Below are 24,667 nucleotides of genomic sequence, written 5' to 3' on the forward strand. Positions count from 1 at the left end.
ACACTTTGAAAACAACATAGTTTTTGAAAACAAAAACATAACAAACCAAACATTGTGAGATGAAGCTAAAGCACTGCTTAGAAATATATAGCTATACATGACTATTTAAAGGGATGGATGGAAGGAGGGGAAGAGAGAGACCTCAATTCAATAAACGGACCCTATACCCTAAGACACAAGGAAAAAATACCTCAGGAAAATACCAGTCAACTGAGTCTAGCAGCATATGCATACATATGCTATACACCATGACCAGGTAGACTAAGTTGCAAGAAAGCAACATTGATTTTCATATGTTTAATCAATCTAATACATCATATAAACAGCATAAAGGACAAAAAACAGTCTAGTTAATGCAGAAAAAAAAATTTGAATCCAACACCCTTCTGTAATAAAACCCCTCAACAAACAAGGAAAAGAGGGAATTTCCTCAGCTTCAAGAGCATTTGTAAAACACCCACAGCTAACATCATACTTAATGGAGTAAAATTTAAAAATCTTCCCTCTATGATCAGTAACAAGATAAGGATGTTGCTTTTACCTCTTCTATTCAACATTGAGCTGCAGGTTCTAGCCAGAGCAATTAGAAAAAAAATGAGAAAATATCTAGATTACAATGAAAAAAATGCAAAACTGTATCTCTTTGCACATGACATGATCTTTTATATTGGGATTCTAAGAATTCCACAAAAAACTTCTATAAACCCAGCAATAATCCAGTTCTAGAACAATGTATAAATTGAAAGTCTAGAAATAAATTCTGATATAAATGGTCAATTAATGTCATCAAGGTTATCATGACAATTCAATGAAGAGGAAGTAGTCTTTTCAAAAAATGGTTTTCCCATGTGGGAAAATACTATTTTTTTTCTCTATACTGTTACAACACAATTGCCTCAAGAAAACTGGAGACTGAAGTGGTTAAGTAATGTTCCACAGTCTCTCACTATTCAGTGGCAGAATCTGTATTCCAGATTCTGTGTCTTTAACTATGGCCTACTGTTTATAGCCTTCCAAAAACCAGTGAATGAAGTTAAAAGCATTGACGTAAAAGCCACCCATTGCCTGAAAGCTGGCAAAGCACATAATAAAATATAATTATTTTAAAATAAAATAACAGTATCATCTAGGGTCTATTTCAATAATAATTGTTCAGTCATTTTCAAACATCTTTACCCACATTAACTTCACCAAAATAGTAGGCATGTGAATGCCTACTATTTAAAGGTAATATTCACCTACTTTGTTTAAAGCTAAAGTGAGAACGCAGAGGATCTTAGCCTTTTCCTCCTTCCTTTGCTGGTATCTTTAGAATTCATGTAATATAATATTAAAATAACTGAGAGAGATGACGTCTCAAAGAACATTCCTTCCCCATGATTCGTTCAGTTAGATAATTAAGTTCAAAATATATTTTATTCAAAGAAAGTATTTCAGATTTGAAGTTTAAATATGTCTTGATCAATTACCAAAAGTAGAACCTAATTAATGTTAGAGCTATCAGATTAGAAGCCATCACATAACTTTCTAATTTCTGGTTGGAATATAGCACATTTATAATATAGAATAGTGTCTGCCCAAAGTAAATGATACTAACTTATATTCCTTTATATTTGCTGATAGCCTACAAAAATTAATCTGTCCAGAAAAAACCTTTTTATTAATTGGTTACCTGATATTCTAGGTAGTATTAAAGCAGAGCAAATTTAAAGTGTTACAAACATCAAAATTCAATAGAATCATTCTTCCTGTGCTATAATATTAACACCCATATATTATCAATTACAGGATATACAAGAAAATGCTGGTCACACAAGAGCATGCTATTGTAGTTGATACGACCTTACAGGCCAGAAGAGTGGAAATTGAAAACAATTACAGCCATAGAGATAAAAATGTTCACAAGGCATTAAATAAAAGAATACTCTATTACCATATATCATTCTTCATTGTCTCCAAAGAGTACAGAGACCAAGATAAAAGATACCGACTGTCCCTGCAGGCCTACTGTGCTTTGGGCAATTTTTTTCATTTCCTTTTCATGAATTAGCTCATGTAATATCAAAAAAATCCTATAAATATACCATTCTCATTTTATATTTAAGACTGAGACACAGAACAGCAAAATGTACAAGACTATAAAACTGGCCTATTTCATAGCTTAGGTGTGAACCAAGAATTCTGGTTCCAAAGGGTGAGGTTTTAATCATTATGCCCCTTTAGGAAACAATGGTAAATTAGGAGGTGCTGTGAAAGGCAGATGCATCTCACAATACAACGCAATCCCAATTTTGAAGAAATAATAGCACAAGTAATTTTATTTTTTTCTTATGTTTGTCATATATTTCCCCTAAGTGAGACTGTATATTTAGTTTCACTTGATAAGGGAGACAGGCAGAAGTAAATTCATGTATGCCCCACAGTTACTCTGGGGAAGTAGAAGAGAAAAATTAATGTTTGGGTTTTGTTTTGTTTTTTTAATATCTTTATTAGAGTATAATTGCTTTATAATGATGTGTTTGTTTCTGCTTTATAACAAAGTGAATCAGCTATACACATACATATGTCCCCATACTCCTCCCTCTTGCACTTCCCTCCCACCCTCCCTATCCCACCCCTCTTAATGATTTCATTGTGAATGCAATGTTATTGAACTCCATTAGCTTAAAACCCATACCAGTTGGTGTTTGGCCCAAACCACAGCATGCTGTTAATAAAAATATGAGGTAAAAGATTTTATACTTTGTCTTCCATTTACATATAACTTCTATAAACTCGGCATCTCTAATTCCAAAGTTCTCTCTCACATCTTGATTTCATTTACAACAAAACTTAAATATCAGTGTACTTTAGGGCTACAGACTCACGTTTACATTGAGGTAAAACCTCAACTCCATGATTAATTATAGTTACAAAAAAATCGTCAGGTAAGCTTGGTTTTAAAATTGCAAGCATCAGAGTTTGCAACCATCTTTGATCTTGCAGCAATTTACTAATGAAATCAATAAACTGGAAGAACCTGAATTTTTACCCCCAAAACCTGTAAATAATTTTAATTGACTTCATTACACTAGCATTAATAATTCACATTGTTTCCTTTGACAGGTAATTAGCACATGTTATTTGTTTACAGATGTCAGGTTAAGTGTTAACAAAACTCAAGGTTTAAGGTAACTGTCTTCTGTTACTGATTTCAGATAGCTTTAACTCTGTGATATGAAGACAGATAAAACAGTCTTGGGATGAGGACCCAAAAAATGTTAGGAAAAAAGAGGCAATAATCACAACAAAAAAAGTCTGAGCACAGATTTGTGATAGAATCAAACATTATAGCAATTAAAGTATGAGGTTTCTTTCTATTTCTTAAATAGGTAATTGATTTTCACTTTTGTATTTTTATTATTTTATCATAAAATCACCCAAGTGGAATAAAGATAAGTTTTATGATTTGTATACCTCCCCTTTAATTGGCATTTTTTAATAAATATATCTATATTTCCCCAAATTTAAAAAGACACATTTTAAACTTATGTGATTTAAGTAATCACATAAATTGATTAATTGCATAAATTCTATTTTTGTACATTTTGTAGTTTGATGTTTATATTTTATAAAAATCAACAATATATTCAGTATTCAGTCAAGTTAAATAAAGTAAGAATATTAATTTTCAGTAACAATTGTGTAACTTTTCTCAGCTAGGGCCACTTATCTAAAAACAGCAACATATTTTTGGAAATACTATTTACAACATTGTTCTCTTAAGTACTTTCATACTTATTTACAAAGCTTAGGAAGACCACACTCTCCATTTCAGTTAATGCCTTCTGTGAAAAGTTTAGTATGTATCAGAGGAAAAACGAAACAAAACAAACAAACAAAAAAACCCCTGCTTCTTCAATTTAGAGGTTTATACCAATCATAAAAGAAAAATTAACTTCTATTAAATTGGTTCTAGACAGGATAAGTTAACTGCAACAGAGTTCAAAGCATGTGGAAAATGTTAGAAGGAAACCAAAACTTGAATATGTTTTCTTAATTTAAAAAGGCTCATCAATTTTCAGTTGTCAGCACAATAACCTAACTATGTCAACCAAATAATGAGGTCATTATCATAAAACTATCTGTAGATCTGGAAATAAATATCATGTCAGTTTAACAAGGTGCCTTCAGTTACTTTTTCCTTCCTGCCCCCAATCATAAATTGAGAACTTCTCTTTCACCTTTACCAAGAATTAAGAAAAGATAGGAATTTCTTAGTTTACTGTTTATAAATTCAGATAAGAGATTTATGCAAATTAAGAAGAACTTTAGACAGGTGTAGCAGCTAGCACCAAGGGAACCATCCTAGCTGAAGATATTGGTATGTAAAATTACATTATGTCTACTTCATCATTTTGAGCTAGGAATTGTCTTCTTTTGTCTATCAGCAATAGATAGACATTAGAAGAACATATTTGATTATTAGTTTATGTACATGTGTTTCTAAGTGATTTATGGAAAGAAGGAGTCAAAAGGATGAGCTAAGAAAGATGGTATTAGGGGAGAATACTACAATAGCAAAAAAACAAGCAACCCAATTATAAAATTGGCAGAGAAACTGAACAGAAATTTTTCTAAAGACATGTACTCATCACCAGGGAAATGCAAATCAAAACCACTATGAGGTATCACTTCACACCTTTAAGAATGTCTATCATCAAAAATACAAGACATTACTAGTGTTATCAAGAATGCAGAGAAAAGGACACCCTTGTTCACTGTTTATAGAAGTGTAAATTGATGCCACTACTGTGGAAAACAGCATGGAGGTTCCTCAAAAAAATTGAAAATAGAATTAGAATATGATCCAGCAATCACCCAAGAGAAATAAAAAGATACTATCAAAGAGATATCTGTATGCCCATGTTCACTGCAGCATTATTCACATTAGCCAAGATATGCAAAGAGGTGTTTGTCAACAGATGAATGGATAAAGATAAATTCATAAATATACAGTGGAATATTATCAAACCATAAGAAAAAAGGAAACCCTGTCATTTGTGACAATACGGATGGACATTGAGGTCATTATGCTAAGTGAAATAAGCCAGAAAAAGATAAACACTGCATGGTATCAGTTATAAGTGGAATCGTAAAAAAAAAAAAAAGAAAGGTCATATTCATAAAAACAGTAGAAAGGTGGTTGCTAAGGGCTGGGGGAATAAAAAGAGGTTGGTTAGAGGGTATAAACTTTCAGCTCTAAGATGAATAAGGTCTGAGGATCTATTGTAAAACATAGTGACTATAGTTGATATTGTATAATTGTAGTTTGCTGAGTGAGTAGAATTTAAATATTCTCAACAACAAAATAGATAAATATGTGAGGCGATGGATGTGTTAATTATTGGTGAATCCTTTAATAATTAAAATAGATTTAAGGATAAGAATAAAGCAATCCAATTTCTGGGAAAACAGAAATTAGCAAATGGAAATTTTGTGAAGAAACTCAAATATAGAGTATTCTAGCTAAGTTTAACTGTCAAATACACTCTTATAAATGTATGATTGTTATCCCAAATTCTCCCCAAATTCTTTTAATCAGAAAAGCTTTTCTACACAGTTGATCCTTGAACACTGCAGAGGTTAGGAGCAGTAGCATGAGAGCAGAAAAATCATTTCCTATACATCAATAATATAATTCAAGTGATGGTACCATATATTTTTGTCAATGAAGATAATGACACAACCAGTTGGGAGACATAAACATCTTGGAATGCTTTCCAAATCGTGACAGAGATTAAGCCAAGAGTTGTCAGATTCATCAATTCCTGCCCACTCTGCAACTATGACCTGGAAAAAAAGAATCTGGATCACATGTTTCAGGTTCTTAGATGCCTAGGACAGAAGATAAATGCCTTGAGACTAGTGGGTATATTTTATCTTCAGTTCTAGTTTAAATTTCTTCCTCTTGAAGAGGCAAGAGGTCATGAGAGAGAAAACAAGTTAATTAAATGGATGAAGAAGAACGTGACATACATTTCTGGACCAAATTCCTTAAAAAAATTTTTTAAATCTCCTTTCTATGAAATCTTGGGAGAATGTGTTTCAGAGTGAAGGCTTACTGGAGAGAGGGAAAAGATAATTAAGAGGAGGAATGGGTTTGGCAAAAGGAGAATGTCTGCACCGGGAATGAGGTTAGGTCAGACAACATGTAAGAGATTCTTCCTTTAAGAGTCATAAAATCTTTTTCTCTCAATTTCACATTTTCAGAATTCAAGTGCAGAAGGGTAAGCAGATGGAGGGCCTCTGTTCACTTAGTCCCCTGTGGACAGGAGAGCTAGGCCCTGTGCACTGCTTGTAAGGGCATAGGTCTATGCTCCAGCAATCCCTTCCCCACTATGGCTCTACCTTCTTAAAATACAAAGGTGTGGATGACCTTGTCATTGGGTGTCAACTACTGTGAACTTGGCTGCCCAATTGTCTGAAGTTGAAATTTATCTGTTTAGACTGTTGGAAATACCTGGAGATCTTAGTGAGAGCTGAGATCAATTGCAGCCCTGATGTTGGTCATTGTATACCTATGTTAGATGCAAGTTTACCCTTGATTGTGTACCTCTTAAAATTATACATGCACACATATGTGTGCATTTATGGAGATAATATATTTAAATAGTTGATAATATATATTTAAATACCATTTCTAAAATCTAAGCATGTGTCAAAGAAAAACCAAACCTGGACAGTAGTTAAAGCAGTAAGAGCAAATTTTATTCAAGACTACTGTAATAGAGGACCAAGAGATCTCAGAATAGAACTGGGCTCACTTCTGAATATAGCATGAGCAAGTTGAGATTTATAGCCATAGAACAGGGTTGGGGGGCCAGTGGATGAAAAATTACTAAGAGGAAACCTCGGGGGTGTGGGGAATTCTGCCTACACCAACCTGACAGGATTATTTGAAGATAGGCCAGGGTGATAAGGCATCGTCTGAAGGACGGCAGAGGATGAGGGACAAAATTAGATATCCAGGGTAATCAGATATCAAGGGTGCAGGTTCTAATTAAACTGACTTAGCAGGGGTCTTGCTAAAAGTGACTTTATAAGACAGTGCATAAATGGACCTAGGAGAAGGTTCAGAAGCCTGACTAAAGTTTGGTCAAAGAAGCTTTGTCACATGTTAAAATGAAGCATTTCATAATATCTATAAATTAGTTATGAAACAATTTTGTCTAAAATTGCAAGTGTGACTGTTCTATTTTCAAAACAATTTGAAGAAAATAGCAACCTAAATATACAATACACATTTAATTATATATTAGCATTGTTACATTTAAAGAAAAATATTAAACTAAGAATTGCAGCAATACTGAAAAATACAAGTGTGGTTTTATATTTAGAGCTCCATGATTAGGGATTTAATCATGCATGGAATTCACAGGAATTAAATTTTTGTTACAAAGTAATAAGTCCTTTGGACGTCCAATTCCCTGTCCCATAGCATCCTTCTATTTGCCAAATTGTAGCTGAGAAATATTACTTTAGTCCTTCCATGATGGACATTTTAGACAATACTTTTTGGAAGAAAAACATAGAAAAACAACACAAACCAACTTAGTAACAGGATACTTTACTGAAATGTTAGAGGTGTAGCCAAAGGAAATAAAGGATTTAAATACCAAGTCATGTGATGTGAAGGAAAATAGCTGGACATCAAAGAAGTATTGGCTTCAGTGGTCTTGCTTTCCATCTCTCATCTCTTTTGTATATATCTGACTTCCTTTCCTGCTGCATATTTGCATCCTCAATATCTTGGGGAACATAACAGGTGCCAAATTAAATCATTTAATTTCTACAACCACAGAAGGATTTGGTGATATTGTTATTCACAATAAAATATCCCAATGGGGGAAAAAATCTGTTGGCTTGTTTAATTTAAAACCCACCTAAGACGTTTCAATTGTGGTAAGCCCTGTAAGCAAATGCTAGCAAAGATTAGGTCCATTTGTGTAGTTAGGAAATTGGTACATCCTATTTACCCCACCTGGTTGGAGCAAAGTGAAGGGCAGTTCTGAGAAGAGAAGCACTCTAGTCAAAGGGCAACATGAATATCCTCCATAATGGCTCACGAATAGTGTTTGAGCCAACTCATTCCATTTTTGAACAGTTACAAACTTTATAAGAATAAAGTGCATTTAATTTTAAGGAAACCCTACCAATTAGTCTTTGTTCTGAATTTGGAGCTATGCCAGGCAATTTTCCATTACAAGTATTACATATTCAAGCCTGTGAAGATGTATTCTACATTATGCATCTTATTTTTTCCTCACTGTATTCACACCCCAATATCCTGCTTATTTTCCTCCTAACTGCACTTTGTCTTAATATTTTATCCATTAAAATCGACAAAATTAGAACTGAATGAAATCCTCTAGCTATGGAATGTAAATATGAATTAGAATGGAAGATTGAATCTAATACTTCTGAAATGACACCATTTCTTCTTGCAGCATGAATTTACAATTATCTTTGTAGTCATATCAACTTCCATTCTTAAAGTTGTGTTAAACTAGCACATATCTTCAGGTTAAAATATATTCTTTAAATTTCTTATGTGAAATACTATCAAACCAAGTCTACATGTTTTTCCCCAAATGAAGAATTTTGCATCTATTCATTTTAATTGTCTGAATCCATTACTCAAATCTTTGAGATTTTTACACATTTAGTTTTTAATTTTATCCTTTCATCATTTAGATCTTTTCCCCTTACCTTTTATTTTCAAATATATGAATAAAAAGTCTGTGAATGCACATCTGAGAGTGTGGCTAAGATCTGTACTTCAAGTTTACATTCCGCTATATAATATTTAAATGTTGCCAGCTATATTACAATAAACCAAATACAACTTTAAATTGATCATATCCACTATAGCACATTAATTATTTTGAAGTATCCTGTAAAATTAAGATAAATTTGTATGTATGTATACATAATTTTAGATGTATACATACATCTACATAATTTTTACAAGTGTAACCATTTTACAATAGTATGTGGTAAAACTACATGTATATTTTAGTCAATCTTTGCTGGATCTTAGTAATCCCCTCTAAGTATATATTTCATCATAGACAGTTAAATATCCATCATGTTGAGCTATAATTTATAGAATTTGCTGTATTCTTCCCTCTGTGGAATATTTTCCTCTCTATATTTTAGCTAGTTAAGCAATACTCCACAATTAATACACTACAAAGAGGCACTCTACAAGCACATGTGCAAGGTATTTGATATGCTAGAAGTGGAGTTAATTTTAATTTGGAAACATCACTTAAAATAGTGAAGTGATCCCTCACTGAATTATTTCTTGAATATTTCTTGAAATCTTAGTTATGATTTTTGTGTCATTCTCTTCAGATTTCAAATACTTTCCCTTTGTAGGGTAACTGGCATTACTAGTAGTATTTCTCTTGTGGATACAGCATATTCTTCTCAAATATTATTTATACTAACAAATAATTCTGTCGAAGGCACTGGCTATCTTTATTTCATTAATCCTAAAATATTTTATTGTACATAGTGTATTTTCTTGTCATTCTTGTTTAAGTTTTTTTAGAAATACACTATCATTTATGGACTCATATCAAATAATTTGTACACATTCAATAACTCCTCTTTTAAACTTCTGGGTTCATTAGCCACTTTCTTTTGCCATGATGAACTTTAGAGTTTCTGAATCTTTTAAAGAATTAGGGAATCCCAAATGTAATCCTTAGTTGGTCAGATTTTTGTGACAAAGAATCAGGTATCATATTTCTACTATCACTGCTGCTCCAAATTTGGTTCTATATTACATTTTCAGCACATAGTTTTTGGATGGTTAAAGAGGAAAAAAAAGGGAGATCAACAAAACATAATTGCTGCAAATGTACATGTTGCACGCACAGACTATTGCATCAAATAAGATGACAAATAAGGTAAAATATGTATTCATATTTTTTAAGAAAAAATAACGTTATTAGCATCTCTGGGGAAAACTTTAGAAGTTTCCTGGCTTTCAAAAACTGTCAAGAAACCTTTAAAACATTGAAAAGGAAACACAGTAATATGAATTACTTCCCCCTTTATACTGTTTTTTCTTATCTTCCAAGACATTTTCTCAGTTTTTTTCAAGTTCTTTTGGTCACTAATGAAGTTCAGACATTGCTGTAGTACATTTTTACTTGCTAAATTGATTCAGTTTTTAGGCCATCTTTAGAATTCAAAATTTGCTATTCTGCTGAGTCTGGGTAAATGTTATTCTTTATCAGTAAAATGCATTTATAAATCATGTAAAAGAAATTACCTGCACTTTATATAATTGCTAAAAGCCCCATTATTAGTGATTTTTTATGTTCATTTTAGATTCCTTATCTTAAGAAGGGCTTCTTGTTATATTTTTAAATATTCTAGGTTGGTATATATTTAAAAGTTTTATGGAGCCAAATATGTACCATTTAAGTAAAATTTACTGATTCTTAAGAAATGGCTCTATTTGAGGTAGGAAAATAATGCATCTCTATCATGTATGTCTTGTCATACAAGGCCATTGTCATTTACACATTCTGTACACTAAAAACTTGTAATAAATTTAGTATAGGAAGGCACACAGGCTTTTCAGTCTGACAGATGTGTGTTCAAATCTTTTCTCCGTCATTTATTAGCTTTGGTATAGTTATCAATTTACTTAATTGTAAGATGAAATTGTATCTTGCTCACTGAATTATGAGAATTGAATGAGATATGTATTAAAAGCTCGGTATTTAGTATGTTTTCAATGTCATTTTTTAAATATTTCCAAATAAACATGGACAAACTTTTCCCTCTCTCTCTCACAGAAGTGAAAATGCATTTTTCTTTCTGTATCAGTTTTCTAGGGCTGCCATAACAAAGTATTACAAACTGGGTAGCTTAAAACAACTGAAATTTATTTTCTCAAAGTTCTGGAGGCTAGAAGTCTGAAATCAAGGTATTGACAGGGTCATGCTCTCTCCAAAACCTCTAGGGGAGAATCTGTTTTCTCTTGGCTTCTGTGTCACTGGCAATCCTTGGCTTTCTTCAGCTTACAGCTATGTAACCCCAATTTTTGTCTAGATCTTCACATGGATATTTTCCCTCTGTGTCTCTGTTTACACGTCTTCCCTTCTTATAAGGTCAACAGTCATATTGGATTAAGGCCCGTACTAATGACTTCATCTTAACTTGATTACATTTGCAAAGACCGCATTTTTAAATAAGGTCACATTTACAGGTACCATGGATTAGGACAAGATATGTTTGGGGGGCACAATTCAATCTGTAACACTTTCTATTTCAAGAAATGTAATACCATCCCAGCCAATACTGTAATCTTTTCTTTCCTCAATTTATGTATCCTCTGACCTTTGATTTAAAAATCTAGAAAGACTCCAAATAATTATAGAAATGCTACACTTATCATTGCATTATCATGTAGAAAGTTTTTCTGTTTTATTCATTTTTGAAGTACACAATGTAATTACTATAGACAGAAAGAATCTTAAAAACATGATCTCCATGTAATTAGTTTATTAAGCTTCAAAGTATATGAGATATTAAATATTATAGAAACAAACTCTGGCCCTTTCCATCAGTTGTTGATGGGAAAAATAACAAAATATTCTTCCTGCTTTTATATATTGTGTCCTTTGAAGCAATAAGTGAAGTGAACCATTAAAAAAGTAAGTCATGCCATTGAATTGAAAAATGGACTCTGAATTGAAAAATGGACCTGGGAAATGGAAAAATTGGGAAAACTAATGCCTTAGGAGAAAGCAGGTTTTGTAATGTCTGCATTCATGTCTCCTTGTGTCTTTGATGGATGATGAAAAATGCTAAATTCTAAACAAAACTGCTACAGTGACTGCAATACTATTACTTTTTGTTTTGTATACCAAGAGAAGTTTTAACACCCCACCCTAGATGCCTACTAAATGGAAAGTGACAGGAGAAAATTTGTCCTATCAAATTTACCACTTTATAGTTCATTTTCTGATGACAAATTAGACATCTATGTCACAGGTCTTCAATGTACTTGACAAAATAAAAGGGGAAAAATTTGCTCTTGGATTACTCATAAGTCGATTGTTTCCCAAGTTTCCAAACAAAAAATTAATGAATTACTGTAAAGTTATTTAATACACTTATCAGTTTTGGCTATTAGGTTTGTGTCATGTTAATAATAGAAACTGCTGTAAGATTCACAGAGGAAAAGGTATCTTTCTGAAGGTTATTAATAAAGCAAATGAGTCCTCTTGAAATGTGTTGGCTGGAAAATGTAGACTCACAGCCATACTTAATTTGAAAGGCAGATAGTGCTAGAATATATATTCATGACCCAAAGTATCATGCAACTTACTTAGCCATGAAATCAATAAAAGAATTAGAAGGGGATTTAGAAGTTACAAATAGGGCAGAAGCAGGTGAGAATATTAAGGAGGGTAAATAGGGCAGACCTGGCTGAAGATAAAATCTGAGCAAAGGTTAGGCAGTTGGCCAAACAGAGATCCAAGGCAAGATCTTCCTGGGCAGAATAACCAGCTAGAGTAAATGTCCTGGAGCAGGAGTGCCTGGTCCACATGAAGGAGAGCAGAAACCACAGGAGGAAAAGTAAAGAGGAGCAAAGTACAGGAGAGTAAAAAAAATAACAGACACAAGGTAACACAGAGCCTCATGGACCTTTGGCTATTATTTTTCAAAACCACTGCCTTGTGTTGTATGGGGAAGGACAGCAGCATAATCTTTTTCCTTACTTAAAGTAGATAATTCTGGTTACTATGAGGGGAATAGATTATAGGAAGCAAGGGTGTGTGGGGGAGCACAGAAAATGCTGAATGCAACTTAAATCATCCTTGAAAGTAATGATGGTTGATTGCACTACCAGAGTAGGTGATGAGAAGCAGTAAATTTCTGATTATATTTTGAAGGCAGGATTGGATGATTTTATGATAGATTAGATGTGGAATGAGAGGGAGAAAACTGTGTGTGGTGTGGGAGGGAGGAAGGGAAAGGAAAAGGGAAGGTCAGTGACAATTTTATTCTAGAGTTTGAACCTTATCAACTGGAAAGATGAAATTATCAATGGAGAGGGATAGGTGTGCATGAGTGCATGTATGTGATTTGGGAGAGGGACTATCTGGAGGTCAGTTTGGGGTCAATAGAGTTGGGGAAATCTATTTGTCATCCATTTAGCAGCACTAAATGATGTCAGATTGTTGTATCTTGCACTCGTCTTCTCTCCCAACGTCCTGACCATAGGAGACTGAGACAGGAAAGCAGAGGTATAGAAGTGTAAGGTGGGACAAAATTAGAAGGCAGAATCAATCTTCCCTTTCCTACTGCAGGTTGCAAGTAAGTCATTAGTCCAATTCAATGTTGACGAGAGATATAATGCTTAAATTGGATAAGAGATGAAAGGTTTGAATGGAACTGGACTAAGCAGAGGAATCAAAATGGCAGAGTAGGAGGATATGGAACTCAACTCCCTGCACGATACATCAAAAATACATCATACATATAAAGATGAACAAATCAAAAATAGACAATTCAATTGCTGAGCTAAAAGGCAATCTAGAAGCAATGAATAGCTGACTAAATGACACAGAAGAATGAATAAGTTATCTGGAAGACAGAATACTGGAAATCACCCAATGAGAACAGCAGACAGAAAGACAAATGAAATATATAATGAAAAACTTATGAGATCTATGGGATAATACAAAATGTGCGAACCTATGCATAATAGAGGTTCCAGAATGAGACTAGAGAAGGAGATCAAAAATGTATTTGAAGAAATTATGGCTGAAAAGTTCCCAAACCTAAAGAAGGAAACAGATATACAGGTACAGGAAGCACAGAGGGTCTCAAAAAAGATGAACACAAATGGACCCAAAGTAAAATATAAAGAGAGGATTCTAAAGACAATAAGAGAAAAAGAGTTACAAGGGAAACCCCCATAAGGCTATCAGCTGATTTCTCTATAGAAACCCTGCAGGCAGAAAATAGTAGCATGCTATATTCTAAGTCCTGAAAGGAAAAAAAAACCCTGCAACCTAGGATACTCTACTCACCAAAATTATCATTTAGCATAGAAGGAGAGATAAAGAATATCTCAGACAAGCAAAAACTAAACCTACCCTAGAAGAAATATTGAAGAGTCTTCTCTATATACAAAAGCAGCAAGAACCTATAGGAAAAGGAAAATCACAATAGGAAAGGCAAATATATAAAAGGATTGAAGATCATTTATATAAGACAGTACATACATTAAATTTTTTAAAAATGTAAAAGTGATAACTACAAACAGTAAAAAAATAAGCACAAATACGTAAAATAGAACAAAAAGGTCACAAAATGTAGGGGAGTATAAAAATATAGATATTATAGAATGTGTTTGAACTTGAATAACTATCAGTTTAAAGTAAGTAGATATAGTTATGGGTCAACATGCATGAACTCCATGATAATCACATATCAAAAACATGCAATACATTCACAAAAACTAGAAAGAACAGAAATCAAGCATAATACAAAATAAAATCAAACCACAAAGGGAAAAACAAACCACAAAGGGGAAATACAAAAAAGAAGAAATGAACTATGAAAACTGGAAAACAAGGATTAAAATGGTAATAAGGACATATCTATCAATAATTTTACTTTAAATGGAAACAAACTAAATGCCCGGATCAAAAGACAGAGTGGTTGATTGTATAATAAAACAAGAACCTGCAATATGATGCCTACAAAAGACTCACTTCAGGGTGAAAGACACACACATTCAAAGTGAGGGGATGGAAAAAGGTATTTCACCAAATGGAAATGACAAGAAAGCAAGGGTAGCAATACTCATATCTGACAAAATAGACTTTAAAACTAAGGTCATAAAGAAAGACAAAGAAGGGCATTATATAACAAAGGGCTCAATATAAGAAGAGGATATTACACTCATTGACATATGCACCCAATATAGAAGCACCTAAATATAGAAGGCAAATACTGACAAAGAGAGAAATTGACAATGATACAATAATAGAAGATTTTAACACCACACTGACATCAAAGGGGAGATCATCAAGACAGAAAATAAATAAGGCAATGAAAGTCCTGAATGACACAACAGATCAGTTGGAATTAACTGATATCTCCAGGACACTACATCCAAAACAAGTGCAGAATGCACATTCTTTTCCAGTGCATATGGAATGTTATCTAGGATAGACTACATTCTAAGTCACAAAACAAGCCTCAACAAATTTAAGAAGATAGAAATTTTATCCAGCCTCTTTTCTGACCACAACAGTATGAAATTAGAAATCAACTACAGAAAGAAAAACTGTAAAAGATTGAAAACATGAAAACTAAACAACATTCTACTAAAAAGTTAATAGGTCAGGCTTCCCTGGTGGCACAGTGGTTGAGAGTCTGCCTGCCGATGCAGGGGACACGGGTTCGTGCCCCGGTCTGGGAAGATCCCACGTGCCACAGAGCGGCTAGGCCCGTGAGCCACGGTCATTGAGCCTGCGTGTCCGGAGTCTGTGCTCTGCAACAGGAGAGGCCACAGCAGTGAGAGGCCCACATACCGCAAAAAAACAAAAACAAAAACAAACAAATAAAACAATAGGTCAATGATGAAATCAAAGAAGAAATCAGAAAACACCTTGAAACAATTGAAAATGAAAACAACATTACAAAATCTACGGGATGCAGCAAATCAGTTCTAAGAGGGAAATTCATAGTGATACAGGCCTTCCTCAAAAAACAAAATATCTAAAATAAACAACCTAACCTAACACCTGAAAGAATTTGAAAAAGAATGAACCCCAAAGTCAACAGAAGAAAATAAAGATCAGAGAGGAAAGAAATAAAATACAGATCAAAAATACAAAATAAAAGATCAATAAAACCAAGAGCTGTTTTTCTGAGAACATAAACAAGATTGAAAAACCTCTATTCAGGCTCATCAAGAAGAAAAGAGGACCCAAATAAAGAAATCAAAGAAGAGAAACAGCAACCAAAACTACAGAAATACAAAAAATCATAATACTATGACCAGTTATATGCCAACAAATAGGACAACCTAGAAGAAAAGGACAAGTTTCTACAAACATATAGCGTGCCAAGACTGAGTCAAAAAGAAACAGGAATTTTGACCAGATTGATGACTAGAAGTGAAATAGAAACTGTAATAAAAGAACTCCCTTCAAATGAAATTTCAGGACAGGACAGTTTCACTGGAGAATTCTACCCAACACATAAAGAATGTATACCTATCCTACTCAAATTATTGCAAAAAACTGAAGAGGAGGGTGTACTTCCAAATCCACTCTATGAGGCCACCATCACCCTGATACCAATATCAGATAAAGACACTACAAAAAAAGAAATTACGGGCCAGTATCTTTGATGAAGATAGATGTCAAATTTCTCAACAAAATATTAGCAAACTGAATCCAACAATACATAAAAAGGACTGCACACCTTGATTAAGTTGGACTTATTTCAGGGTTACAAGATGGTTCAACATATGCAAATCAATGTTACACATCACATTAACAAAATAAAAGACAGAAACCACATGAACATCTCAATAGATGCAGAAATTGCACATGACAAAATAAAATTCAACATCCATGAATGATAAAAATTATCAAAGTGGGTACAGAGGGAACATATCTCAACATAAAAAAAGCCATTTATGACAAACCCATAGCTAACATAATACTCAGTGGTGAAAAGTTGAAAACCTTCCTGCTACATTCTGGAACAAAACAAGGACACCCTCTCTCACCACTTCTATTCAACATAGTACTGGCAGTCCTAGTCACAGGAATCAGACAAAAACAAAGGAAGAAAGGGAAGGAAGAACGGGAAGGAAGAACGGAAAGGAAGAACGGAAAGGAAGAAAGGAAAGGAAGAAAGGAAAGAAGAAAGGAAAAGAAGAAAGAAAGGAAGGAAGAAAGGAAGGAAGAAAGGAGGGAAGAAAGGAAGAAAGGGAGGAAGAAAGAAAAAAGAAAGGGTATTCAAATTAGAAGGGAAGAAGTATAACTATTTGAAGATTACATGAAACTGTATAGAGAACCCTAAAGTCTCACTACAAAAACTATTAGGATAAATGAATTCAGCAAGGTAGCAGGATACAAGAATAATATACAGAAATCTGTTGCATTTCTATACACTAATAATGAAATGTCAAAAAGAGAAAGTTAAAAAAAATCTCATTTAAACTCACATTAAAAAAAGTGAAATACCTAGGAATAAACTTAATCAAGGAGGTGAAAGTCCTATATGCTGCAAACTATAAAACAAATTGAATGATTCAAGAAATGGAAAGATATTCTGTGTTCTTGGATTAGAAGAATTAATATTGTTAAAATAACCATATTGCCCAAAGTAATCTACAGATTTAATGTAATCCCTATCAAATTACCAATGGCATTTTTCACAGAACTAGAAAAAATAATCTTAAAATTTCTGTGGAACCACAAGTGACCCAGAATTGCCAAAGCAATCCTGAGAAAAAAAAAAGAACAAAGCTGGAAACATAACCCTCCCAGACATCAGCATATACTACAAATCTACAGTAATCAAAACAGCATGGTACTGGCACAACAACAGATATATGGATTAATGAAACAGAATAGAGAGACCAGAAATAAATCCACAGTTATATGGTCAATTAATCTATGACAAAGGAGGCAAGAATATACAATGGAGAAAAGACATCCTTTTCAAAACATGTGGTGTGGGGAATGCTGTGCAGCTATATATAAATCAGTGAAATTAGAACATTCTCTCACACCATATACAAAAATAAACTCAAAATGGTTTAAAGACCTAGATATAAGACATGACACCATAAAGCTCCAAGAACCTAGGTAAAACATGCTTTTCATGAATTGTAGCAATATTTTCTTAGATCAGTCTCCCAAGGCAAAATAAATAAAAGTGAAGATAAACAAATGGGTCCTTATCAAATTAAAAGCTTTGCACAGCAAAGGAAACCATCAGCAAAGTAAAAAGACAACCTACAGAATGGGAGAGAATATATTTGCAAACGCTGCAAACAACAAGGGGTAAAATATCCAAAATATACAAGTGCTCATACAACTCAATGTCAAAAAAAAAAAAAAAATCCAATCAACAAATGGGCAGAAGACTTGCATAGACATTTCTCCAAAAATGATATACTGATTGCTAACAGGCACATGAAAATTTTCCCAACATCGCTAATTATTAGAGAAATGCAAGTCAGAATGAGGTATTACTTCACACCAGTCAGAAAGGCTATCATCAGAAGGTCTGAATATTAAATGCTGAAGAGCGTGTAGAGGAAAAGGAAACTTCACACACTGTTGGTGGGACTGTAAATTGGTACAGCCATGATGGCAAATGGTAAGGAGTTTCCTTCAAAAACTAAAAATAGAGCTACCATATGATCCATCAATCCCACTTTTGGATATATCCAGAAAAAATGAAAAATCTAATTTGAAAAGATACATGCACCCCAATGTTCATAGCAGCACTATTTGTAATAGCCAAGATATGGAAGCAACCTAAGTATCCATTGACAGATAAATGGATAAAGAAGAGGTATGTATATGTGTGTATACACACACGCACACTCACACACAAATATACACAATGGAGTATTAGCCATAAAAAAGAATGAAATATTGCCATTTGCAGCAACATGGATGGACCTAGAGAATTTATGCTTAGTGAAATAAGTCAGAGAAAGACAAATACTATATCTCTCATATGTGGAATTTTAAAAATCCAAATGAATCTATATACAAAACAGAAATTGACTGACTGATATAGAAAACAAACTTATGGTTACCAAAGAGGAGAGGGGTGAAGTGAGGGACAATTAAGGAGTATGGGATTAACAGATAGAAATTACTATACATAAAATATATAAGCAACATGGATTTACTGTATAGCACAGGGAATTATACCTAATATCTTGTAATAACCTATAATGGAATATAATTTGCTGAAAAAAACGCAACAAATCACTATGGTATACACCTGAAACTTACATAATACTGTAAATCAACTATACTTCAATAAAAACAAATAAACAAATTCAACTAGATTACATTTTCTCATATCTAAAAGTAACTGGGGCTTTGCTTTAGTATTAACTATGGATATTGGGAGAACAGAGCATGCTGAGAGCAATGCTAAACTAAAAGTGTTCTGCAATTTATACACCATCAGTCAAATTGCCACATCACTTAAATATGTCTAAGACATATTCATTTTAGTAAAATATGAGACATGCATTCAAGCCTATTTTTGATATCAAAATATATTCTGCCTTCTAGAGTCATGGGAATAGGATTTAACAACTAGACACATGGGCATCAAGACATAATTCAGATATATTGAAATATGTTTAAGTAGAGATATGTAGTTTATTGTGATAACATAACCTGAACAAAAAATAAAGCTGTAAGTATAGGTAATGTGAATAATTTATGTAGGTGGAATAGCAAAATAGGTTTCTTGAATATAATAAGGAGTAAGAATGCTGTTTTACAGTGATCAGGGGTCTAACCTTTTTTTTTTTTTTTTTTTTAATGAAGGATGATTTTGTTACTCCCTTAACAAGAGATGTTTTAAAATGTGGTTTTGTATGTTTCAAAATTGAGAAATTTTGTCTCTTTACTATCTGATGAGATTTGTACAGAAACATCTAGTAAAGTCCACCTAAAATACTGCATTAAATATGATAAATGAATATATATTTTTAAGCATGTACAAGGCTTATGATAAAGTAACTGATCAGATATTAGAAAAAGCAAAGCAAAGAAAGAAAGCATAATTGCTCAGGGTTTGGGCTACACTGAAGCAGTCCAAGTTAGGAGGTTAAATGAATTTTGCAAAGAGAAAAACACCCCTGAAGAAAAAAAAAAGGGTTACAACATCAATGCAGGATAAAAGGCAAAAACAAACCAGCAAACAAATGTCATCAACACAACATTTTTTGCCTTGAGTAGAAAGAAAAAGTAAGGCTCTCCTCAGAAATCCTATTTTCAATTCCTATCCTTGATTTGGGGTTGCACTTAGACTGAAACCTTAAAATTCACAGGCCTGTGGGGAATCAAAAGATGATTTTGCATATGAAAATCCATCGTTGGCTGTGCCACAAGACCCCTGGCAGAATCACATGCAAATCCTCAAAAGAAATTAATTTTAGAAAGTATCCTCAAATAAAAGTTATATGTAAATATTCCAAGAATTATAAACTCCTAACTACATATCACTGAAAAACATTGAGAAAGCAAGCCACTATAGATTAAATAAAAGCTTGCAGAATCAGATATGAATTTAAATTTGTTTAATAAAAATAAGGAATTTAAATATGAGGAAGAAATAACAGGTGAATAAAATATACCCAGGATATTCAGAAAGAAAATGACCTTTTAGAATTAGATAGATACACATACACACACTATGGAATGCAGTTCAATTTGTGCTCTATTTCTGGTTATAATATAGAAGGATGTTAAGAACCTCCATTTTTACTAAAAAAATAAAACAAGAAATCACTAGATAAATCAAAACATTATTTGCTGTAGACTGTTTTCATTCTCCCAAAGTTCATATGTTGAAACTTAATCCCCAATGTAATGGTATTTGGAGGTAAGGGCTTTAGAAGTGGTTAGGTCATTATTGTGGAGTCCTTATAAAAGGGGCCCCAGAGAGCCCCAGACTCCTTCCACCTTGGGAGGACACAGTGAGAAGAAGGCTGTCCCTGAATTAGGGAACAGGTGACCAGACACCGACTCTGTCCGCACCTTGATCTTAGAATTTGTAGGCTCCAGAACTGTGGGAAACCAATCTCTATTGTTTATAAGCCACCTGGGCTACTTTGATTATCCAGTCCTTCATTCACAACTGTAAATAGGGTCTACTGTGGCAGAGGGCAGGGAGGTTGAGTAACATCTCTTTTAGTATCTAGAACATTTTTCTAAGAAGCTACACCCAAGGGTCTCATCCTCATCTGAACTTTAAGTCAGGATCAATGTTACAATAAGATGAAACTTTGGGGATCTTGGGAAAACATGAATTTGCATGTCATTACAATGTACAAAGGTTGTAGAAGGCAAATTATTGGGGACTTAAAATAACAATATGTGCTAGTCCATCCATAGAGAAATAGAGTTTCTTTCCCTTTTACTTGAGTCTTGCCTGAACTTGTGATGAGTTTGTCCAGCAGTGTGCCAGCAATACTCTGCCCGTTCTGGACCTGGGTTTTAAGAGTCCTGGCAGTTTGTTGTTTTCACCTTGGACATGTGATTTATCTGTGAAGAGAGTTGCCTTTCCTGGTGGGGGAGAGGACAAAAAAGGAGAGGGTGACTTGGGAAGTCCTCAGGTTTTCCCGTTGAGGCAGCAAATAGACCAGTATGTGTACTTGGATTTCAAGTCGCAGTCATGCTTCCAGATGACTAACCACATGGTGACTCAAGACACGACCAGCAAAATATCCTTACCTGAACCCAGCCTATAGTGCAGAATCATGAGCAAATATGGTTGGCTTTTTTAAGCTACTCAATTTTGGGGTACATTTTTACATGTCTTTTAAATTTTCTTTTGACAATTTAAACACTGCCTCTGCAGAGATATAAAAGGCTCTAGGCCCTGGACCTTTAATTTTGAATCATAAAAACTTTGGGGTGGCCTGACCATTTCTCATACCTCTAAAGTTTCTACCTTGTCTTTCTTAAGCTTTGAAACTCTGATTCTCTAAAGTCATGAATTTATTTCAGAGTTTTTTTTCATTAGTTTAACAAGAGGTACAATAATTACTAACATGATAAGGTAACTTGTGTGTCTGCTACTTGATCAGGTGGATTTTATTCTAGCATCTTAGTAAATCAGAACAAAAAACACACATTAGTGCTTCAGGAGAACTCCCCATGGCCGATGCCTCAATGTTTATCAAAACAGTGTTTTATTCTTTCAAATAGCTGATTTTTTTTCTTTTTACTTTTTTTCTCTTAATTTATATAGTATATATACATATGAATAAATACAAACATTGTGTGTGTGTATACACACACACACACATATACATAAATTTAGATCCACAAATCTCTTTAAAGCATATACCTAACATCTTTTAAGAGCTCTCAGGCCAGGGTAAGAGTAGAACTGTTACTGGGATTGTGACTAGGATTTTAGTCTTTCTCTTGTCAAGTTCCTGGCATTGGAGAATGTATACCTGCATAAGTTAAGGGAGATCTGTGTGCAGAGTATATTTTCTGTCTTGCAATTTTTAGTTTCACTTCAGATTTAAGGGGTATTTTTATTATAGTTTTGAGGTATTTTGAGTTTCATGGAGAAATATGATATGGTATGATATTACCCCTAGCCAAGGAGTTTCCTTAACAGAGCCAATATGGATGGGCACCTGTTGAGAGTGATTATGTAGTGAAGGAAGCTCATCTGATGATAAAGTGAGTGATTTGCTAGGGCCTAACCCACAGTTTTAATATCGGCACACATAGCAATGCTTCCCATCAGACATTTCTTGTAAGTTCAGAAGAACTGGAGAGTAGAGAGGAATTCAGATTATTTCATAAAGCTCAACTCAAGTTTGCACTAGCAGAGGCTGGGCTATGATGACACTTTCAGGCTAATTGTGAATTTATCTATCCCTTTCTGCATGTCGGTCTTTACTCACATGCAAGAGGAAAACATACTGAGAGCATCAGCCATATAAACAACCTAAATCCTGCAGAATATTAAGTCTTTCTATGATTTTATTCTCAAGAGATGGAATTTCTTCTGAGGAGAGCTGGCACAGCTGGCCCCTGGGACCCTATTAGAAGACTTAGGAGGCTATTGCAGTCCACTATTGCAGTTCACAAACAACTTTACAAGTTCCCCAGGGAGGCATTGTAACTCTACTCTCAACCATAACACACTCAAACTGAATTATTCTGAAGTCTCAAGAACCCCTAAGCAGACCATGTCATTTGTTTTTTTCTCCCTAAGTCATGCAAGATAAAGTACTCATTCACTATCTGAAATGAGACCAATTTCTCTCCTAATTTCCTGATTAGCTTCAGTCTATATGGAGAAAACGGTAATTGAATTTTTCATCCTATTAACTTTTCCTATATACTGTACCACTCTGTTATGTTGTAGTGGGAAAAGTCAATTTAAAATGAATTCAGGCTAGCAAAAATCATGCTTAAAATGTTTTCTTATTTTTCTGAAATCTATAATTAGCAGTCCATGCATAATCCCTTTGCTCAGAAATAGGTGGCAAGATACTAAGATACCAAAGCGTGGAAAACACTGATTTGCTTTGCACCTTTACTTTATTACCAGCAGGGGGAGGTAATGGGAATGAAATTGTGTAAAAATGGGAGGGAAATTTCAGAAATTATACGCATGTATAAAAGTTAGGCTTAAAAATATTCTAGGTTATATGCTTTTAAAAAGGGCATGAAATTTCAAAAAACCTAGATGTATATGATAGAGGATAAGCTTGTATAAAGTAACATTCTTTCTGATAAAAATCATGTATTATTCATGTAATTCTTTATAATAAATATAGTTTGTAAAATTCTAGAGTTTATAGGCAAGATGCTTGCATTATGAACATATAAATACTTTGTAATTTTTTTCTTAAATAAACAGTCAGATTTACATTTTCCTCACATCTTTGCTTCAGCATGTTTTTGTAGCTAATAAATCTGTGGATGTTTTTTGTTCAGTTTGTTTGCTTTTAGATCAGTGTGTCACAAGTAATCATCTACCTTCCATCTATAAATAAGGGCATAATTGCTCAGTATCTGAATAAATAAATCACCTTTAGTCCACGGGTACTGGAAAAGCTGATTTGTGTTAAGCATTCCAGATCAGAATGGCCATGATCAGAATTTTAGAAGGAGGGGTAAACAGTGTAAGGACAAAATATGATAAAAATATTTCATGGGATTTGAAGTAAATATTGTCTAAATCATTTTGGGTTTTGGATATATATTTTCAATTTCAAAAGTGACTATTAATGTAATCATAATCTCTAGTAGAATTAGAAATATTACAAACACCTTTAAAACCAATGACAATCCTATTAATTTGACAAGATACAGATCTTTTTATTTAGTTAGCCATAAATGAAAAAGTTAATGGGAAAAAAATAAAGTATAAACCAGTGAATATACACTATAAATGAGGAATTATTTCAATTATATAAATAAACGGATAATACATTTGACTCTCCCACCCTGATAAAAAATTTTTGTTCAGTACTTGATAGGAAATGCCATATTCAACTGTAAGCATTCCCTATTTTGGACAGAACCGTGTTAACTAGAACTTGAGTATATTGGTGATATCTGGAGGATACAGTTCCAAGTTTCAGTTGACAGGGTTCTATGCAAAGTAGGACTGCTTTTTTTTATGTTTTATATATAAGCCACTGAATAAAAAAAGACACATGTATTTTAAAACTAAATATTTACATATATATACCTTGCAAATACTTAGGTAACAATTTTAATTAAAATGAAAACAAAGGTAACAATACTAATATCATCTAAAATAGTATTTTGACCAAATGTCTAAAGCATAAGTTTTAGAGCCAGACTGTTTATAGCATTTA

This window comes from Orcinus orca, chromosome 5 (assembly GCF_937001465.1).
Source record: "Orcinus orca chromosome 5, mOrcOrc1.1, whole genome shotgun sequence".
Lineage (NCBI taxonomy): Eukaryota > Metazoa > Chordata > Mammalia > Artiodactyla > Delphinidae > Orcinus > Orcinus orca.